The following is a 6,082-nucleotide window of genomic DNA, read 5'->3' as shown; positions in this document are numbered from 1 at the left end:
CAGCGCGTAATACATCATTATAAAACACTGCACTGGAAAAAATAAATAAATAAATGAAATAAAAAATGAAATAAAATACCTTCCACTGACCTGTCTCGTGACCAAAACACTATCTGTGAACCCAGTATTCTAATAGTTGTAGTAGTAGTGCGGGCAGGTTTGTTTACAGTCTGACAAATACGTGAATGGGCCACATATGTTTTTATTTATTTATTTTTTATTATTATTTTACTTTGCGCTACGTCATCGCCCCCTTTCGTTACCTCAGCCGCCCCCTCATCAGTGCTGCGCTGGCGCCGGCTCTGCCCCCACAGTCACCAGATCTCAACCCAATAGAGCATCTTTGGGATGTGGTGGAACGGGAGCTTCGTGCCCTGGATGTGCATCCCACAAATCTCCATCAACTGCAAGATGCTATCCTATCAATATGGGCCAACATTTCTAAAGAATGCTTTCAGCACCTTGTTGAATCAATGCCACGTAGAATTAAGGCAGTTCTGAAGGCGAAAGGGGGTCAAACACAGTATTAGTATGGTGTTCCTAATAATCCTTTAGGTGAGTGTATAATGAAAAATGAGTTTACCTGCTGCCATCTAGTGGTCATATGGAGAATATCATGACATTCATTTTAGAAGGATTTGTTTTTCTACCAAGTAGCAGAACTCTTTCACTTAAACATGTCAAATTTTCCATGAGTTATCTCTGTAAGTAAAAAATGAATATGCTCTTTATAAAGTTAATTTATTAATTTTTAATGAGCTGAAAAGAACGCACGTCACACCTGTGTTTATCAATTTGCGCTGGCTACCAATAGCTGCTCGCATGAAATTGAAAACAAAACCACCACTGGCTCTGCTCCCCTTTAATTAAATTCAGTACTTCAGAGTTATGTGCCTCTAGAAGCTTGTGTTCTGCAAGTGAACAACGCTTTATTCATCCTAAAGAGGCACAAAATCACTTTCATAGACTTTTACATTAACTGTTCCCTCCATGAGTCCTTAACCATCTTCAAGAATCGACTAAAAATACATCTCTTCCATCTTTATTTGACCCTCTAACTCTAGCACTTTCTATTCTAATTCTATTCTTTTAAAAAACTTGTCCCTTTTAGACTTGCACTCTATTCATTTACTAATTTCTTGTTTTCTTTAAACAAACAAAAAAACTAACACTAGCTTTTCTAATCTTTTTATATTGTATCTGCTTTCTTTTTATTTATTATATAATAAAAAACAACAACCTTACTGCGTGTACTGTGTTAAGCTAACTGAGACTTGTTATAGCACTTGTATATCATTGCTCTTTTGTTGATTTTGATTGCTTTTATTGTCCTCATTTGTAAGTTGCTTTGGATAAAAGTGTCTGCTAAATGACTAAACGTGAATGTAAAGTGAATTTTACATACAGTGTTTTCATTTGACATAAAATGCACAACAATATGAATAACATTGAGGCAAATGAATAATAAAAAAATATTGTAAATCCCTCCAAAATTGCTAAACTAAAAAGTAAGCAATATTACATGTTTGAAAGAAATAAAATAAAAAAGTGTTCTACTGTCAGCCATCAGGAGTTAAAGGGGATGTTATACAGCACACTTTTCTTTCTTTCTTTCTTTCTTTCTTTCTTTCTTTCTGTCAGTCCTCTGTCGTGGAATGGTACCATAATATAATAGGATATCTGCAGGATTTTTAAAATCAAATGTGAGATTTTTGAAGGAGGCCTGCCCACACTCCAGCCACTGAGAATGAGCTGCTGTTGGCCTCTGAGCTATCTTTTAATATTCTGTAAGAGGATGATCCCCTGTTTCTTCTGTCCCCACTGGGTCTCCCCAGCTCCTGTTCTCTTGTGCCTCCACTGGTTCTGCCCAGTTCAGAATCACCTGCATCTCAGCTGGTTCTTCCCAGCCCAGTATTTCCTGTATTTCTAGTGTTCCCACCCAGCCTTTCTCTCCTATCTTCTTTTCCAAACTCAGCCTGTTCCTCGGCCCCCCTCCACTGGGGGCAAATGAGGACCAAGGTAGAGCCAGAGGGAAGCAGGAGCCCAACAGAGCTAGAGGAATGGAGGGATAAGGTGCACTTGTGCTATTTATTTCAATACTTAGCAGATTTCTAAAGACAAAAAGTGTACACTTCATCAGTCATGATCTATTATACTAATATTGTGGCTCACGCACATTCAGATGACATGTACGCTAGTGCATGCCTCGAATGCAGTTGAATATGTTGCCTTTCAAAGTATACTCCATTTGATAGAGTGTCCAAACGCAGGCGGTCGACACACACACACACACACACACACACACACAAGAGAGCTTCATCTTTATCCATTGTCTGCTCTATTTTCTACCAAAGTTATGACAGATAAAAATGTATTTGCACTTTTCTTAACTAAAGTTGCAGCTATCTGATAACTTCTTACACAAGCGTTTGTCAATGCAGGCATCTGTTGTTGTTCCATCTTTTTAGTTTTGTTTTCTACAGGCCAGTGTTGCCACCTTGTGGATCAACTGATTAGTGCAGAACAAATTCAGTGCGCATGTGTGATGTGCATTGTTCAATGTGCACGTACAACATATGCACAATTACAAAAATAGGATGGTGCTATTCTGGTGACGACATTTTTGTCACACGCACTGTATGTGGGCCCTCCATTAAACTCAATTGTAGTTAGTTTGTAGTCCATCAGAGCCAGTGCGAAGTTGGGGGGTGGGTGTTTTTTTTCACTTATGAAAACGTTCACGTTCAGTGGGGAGAGACGGAGGAGGGCACAGTAACTCATCTAGAGGGTCAAGGCCTGTGAATGCCTTCCCTTGGCGCCAACTCTGTACTCCATTATACTTCATTGTATAGTAGTTTGAAAATGCCAATTGATTAAGAAACACCCATTTTACTTCTGCATGTGCACTTCTCAGTAGTCTTATTGATGCTTCCTCATAAATGAGAAAACGGGTCCATTGGTAACACTTTATTTTGATAGTCCACTTTACACATTCTAGTAACAGTAAGTTACTTTGCAACGCCATGTCAACTAGCAGTCATTAGAGTATTAGTAGACTGTCTGCTTAATATCTTCTAACACTTTATTTTGATGGATCCACTACATACAACATACTGAGTATCAGAAACTTTGCAAGTATATGTCAACTCATTCTACTAACCCTAAACCTACCCTAACAGTCTACTCTGAGAGTTAGTAGACATGTTAATGAGAAATTAATATGTAGCAAATTAATGAGAATTAGTTAACATGTAATTGACATGTAGCTACAAAGTTACTTATAGTTAGTAGAATGTCTAAAGTGGACTATCAAAATAAAGTGTAACCGGACCATCTTGTTTGACTTCTCTCGCACAACAAATAAATTCAGCCACTCTCCTAAAAATTGCATTTGACTAAATGCTGCTTTCACCGTATGCCTGGAGTGTATAACTGTCATGACCAGTACCCACCCAGGAATTATGACTGCTTCAGATAAACAGAAAGAGTTTCTCTCCTGAATCTCTGCATTAACTTCAGTTGCATCTTAATTAGTTACAATGCTCAATGCTGCAAACGGTCTTCAGACTACAGATTGTGGACATGAGTATGTATGAGAGTGGATATTGAATTGAGTCTAAATAGTGTTGGCTATTGGACCCAAAGTCTGCCTGTGCCTATTGATTACCTGCACCACAAGTGACAGCACAAATAATCTCTACATGTTACATCAAATATTAGTAGTTTGCTGCATGCAGGACTCTGATCTAGGCAATACACACCAAGCCCTGCTTACCAGGCACCAATACCCATGCTATACTCAGTTGTCAGTTCAGATACGTTTCCTTACATCATTAGGTTATTTGGTTTGTAGTTTGTATTTTTTATCTTATATTTTTTAGTTTGTATTGTCACGTTCTAGTTATGTCTTCAGTTGACCCAGTTTCCCTGATGAGTTAATTAGCCCCTCACCTGTTCCTGTTGTCGTTTGATTATGTTTTGCATTTAAGCCTGTGTTCACCCTTGCCGTTTTGTCTGCTATTGTTTGATGTTACACCTTACGTTTCAACAAGTAAAGAGCATTGTTTTCTATACCTGCCTGTCTCGTTCGCATTCCTGGGAGCAATACCGTAACAGAATAGCAGACCGAAACAGTTTTTTTAGCGGCGTTTTTCTTTTTGCTCATTTTTGTTTCTTTTCCCTCTCCCTTCCGGTATGGATCCCGCCGTCCTACTCCTTTGCCTGGAGCAGAAGGACCGTTCGCTGGTGGAACACACCATGGACTACATCAACCTGGCGCGCCTTACACACTTTGAAGACCGCTCGCTCTGCGTGTTCTACATCGCCAACCTGAGCGAGCAGTGTAAGGCACGCCTACCAGCGAACGGTCCCAAGGAGAATTTCGCCGCTTGCGTGGAGTGGGTGCTGGAGAATAATGATCGGTTTATCTTCGGTGACCCTGCTGAGGACAGCTCCAGCCCCACTCCCGATCCAGAGCCCAGTCAGCCCTCACCATCTCGCTGCACGGAGGTTTCGCCTGAGCCCACCGCAGTCGCAGAGCCCGAGCCGGCCGCGCGGAGAGAGCCGTCACCACGGAGAGTGACAGAGCCACTCATCGCCCCGGAGACCGAACTCGACGCGACTGACCAGGTGTGTGAGCCGGCAACATCGTGCGTCGTGGGAGTCTTAGTGGAGATTGAGGGAATGGAGAAATCCCCAGCCCACACATTTACCACTGAGGGTGAGCAACCACTGGCTTCTGGAGACTTTTTTGAGGAACTGTTGGGCATCTTTGAAGAGGATCTGATTGACTGGTTTGGGGAGGCATTACCCAGCCCGGTATCTCCTGTGTCTCCGCTGGTTCCGTCCAGCCCTGAATCTCCTGTGCCTCCGCTGGTTCCGTCCAGCCTGGAATCTCCTGTGTCTCCGCTGGTTCCGTCCAGCTCGAATCCTCCCGTGTTCCCTCCCAGCCTCCCTCTCCCGCCTCCTCGATACCAGTCAGCCAGCCCATCAGTCCCTCCTCAGCCACATCTGGAAGACCCCTCAGCTCACCCTCAGCATGCCATGCCTGGTGGATCGGTTGAGCTTCGGGTCTCCCTGCAATCAGCCACCTCGGGGTTGGAGGATCCCCAGTCTTCACCTCCAGCCTGCGAGACCCGGACTCCACCTCGGCCCTCCGATCCATCGGCTCCACCTTGGCTCGTGGCTCCCTCATCTCCACCGTGGCCCCTCACTCCACCAGCTCCGCCGGGCTCCCTCGTCCCTCCGGCTCCGCCTGGGTCAGTCGTCCACCTGCCTACTCCACGGAATTCCACTCCTCCAGCTCCGCTTCGTCCCTCCATTCCTCTGGCTCCGTCGGGTTCCTCCCTCCCTCCGGCTCCACCGTTGTCCTCTGTCACTCCGGCTCCACCGCGTCACTCGGGATCCCCGCCTCCGCCTCATTCGCCCAAGCCGCCGGCTCCGCCGTGGTCCTCCGGCCCAGCAGTGTCACCCTGGCTCTGCGGCTGCTCGGCTCCATCCTGGGCTCCTTCTCCACCGGCGTCATCTCCGGCAGTCGGTCCCCTGGTGTCGGTGGTCCCATCACCACCATGGCTCCTCCCGCCATCGACTCCGCCGTGGGCCGCCATCCTGGCTGGCCTCTGGACTGCCATCTGGCTTCTCCTGCTCCGGGCTCCTCCCTGGCTCCTCCCACCCTCCACTCCCCCTTGGACTCATTTTTTGGACTGTTTTTCTTTTTTCCCCTTTTCCATTGCCCGGCTCCCTCCCACTCCATGCCCGCCTCCTGAACCCCCACCCTCCCTCCTCTGGTTGTCTACATTTTTTCGGTGCGAGGACGCACCGTTCCGGGAGGGGGCGAACTGTCACGTTCTAGTTATGTCTTCAGTTGACCCAGTTTCCCTGATGAGTTAATAAGCCCCTCACCTGTTCCTGTTGTCGTTTGATTATGTTTTGCATTTAAGCCTGTGTTCACCCTTGCCGTTTTGTCTGCTATTGTTTGATGTTACACCTTACGTCTCAACAAGTAAAGAGCATTGTTTTCTATACCTGCCTGTCTCGTTCGCATTCCTGGGAGCAATACCGTAACATGTATAGGGTAAATACT

This window comes from Barbus barbus (genome assembly GCF_936440315.1).
Source record: "Barbus barbus genome assembly, chromosome: 40".
Taxonomy (NCBI): domain Eukaryota; kingdom Metazoa; phylum Chordata; class Actinopteri; order Cypriniformes; family Cyprinidae; genus Barbus; species Barbus barbus.
The sequence above is the reverse complement of the archived record's forward strand: the minus strand, read 5'-3'. Positions refer to the sequence as shown.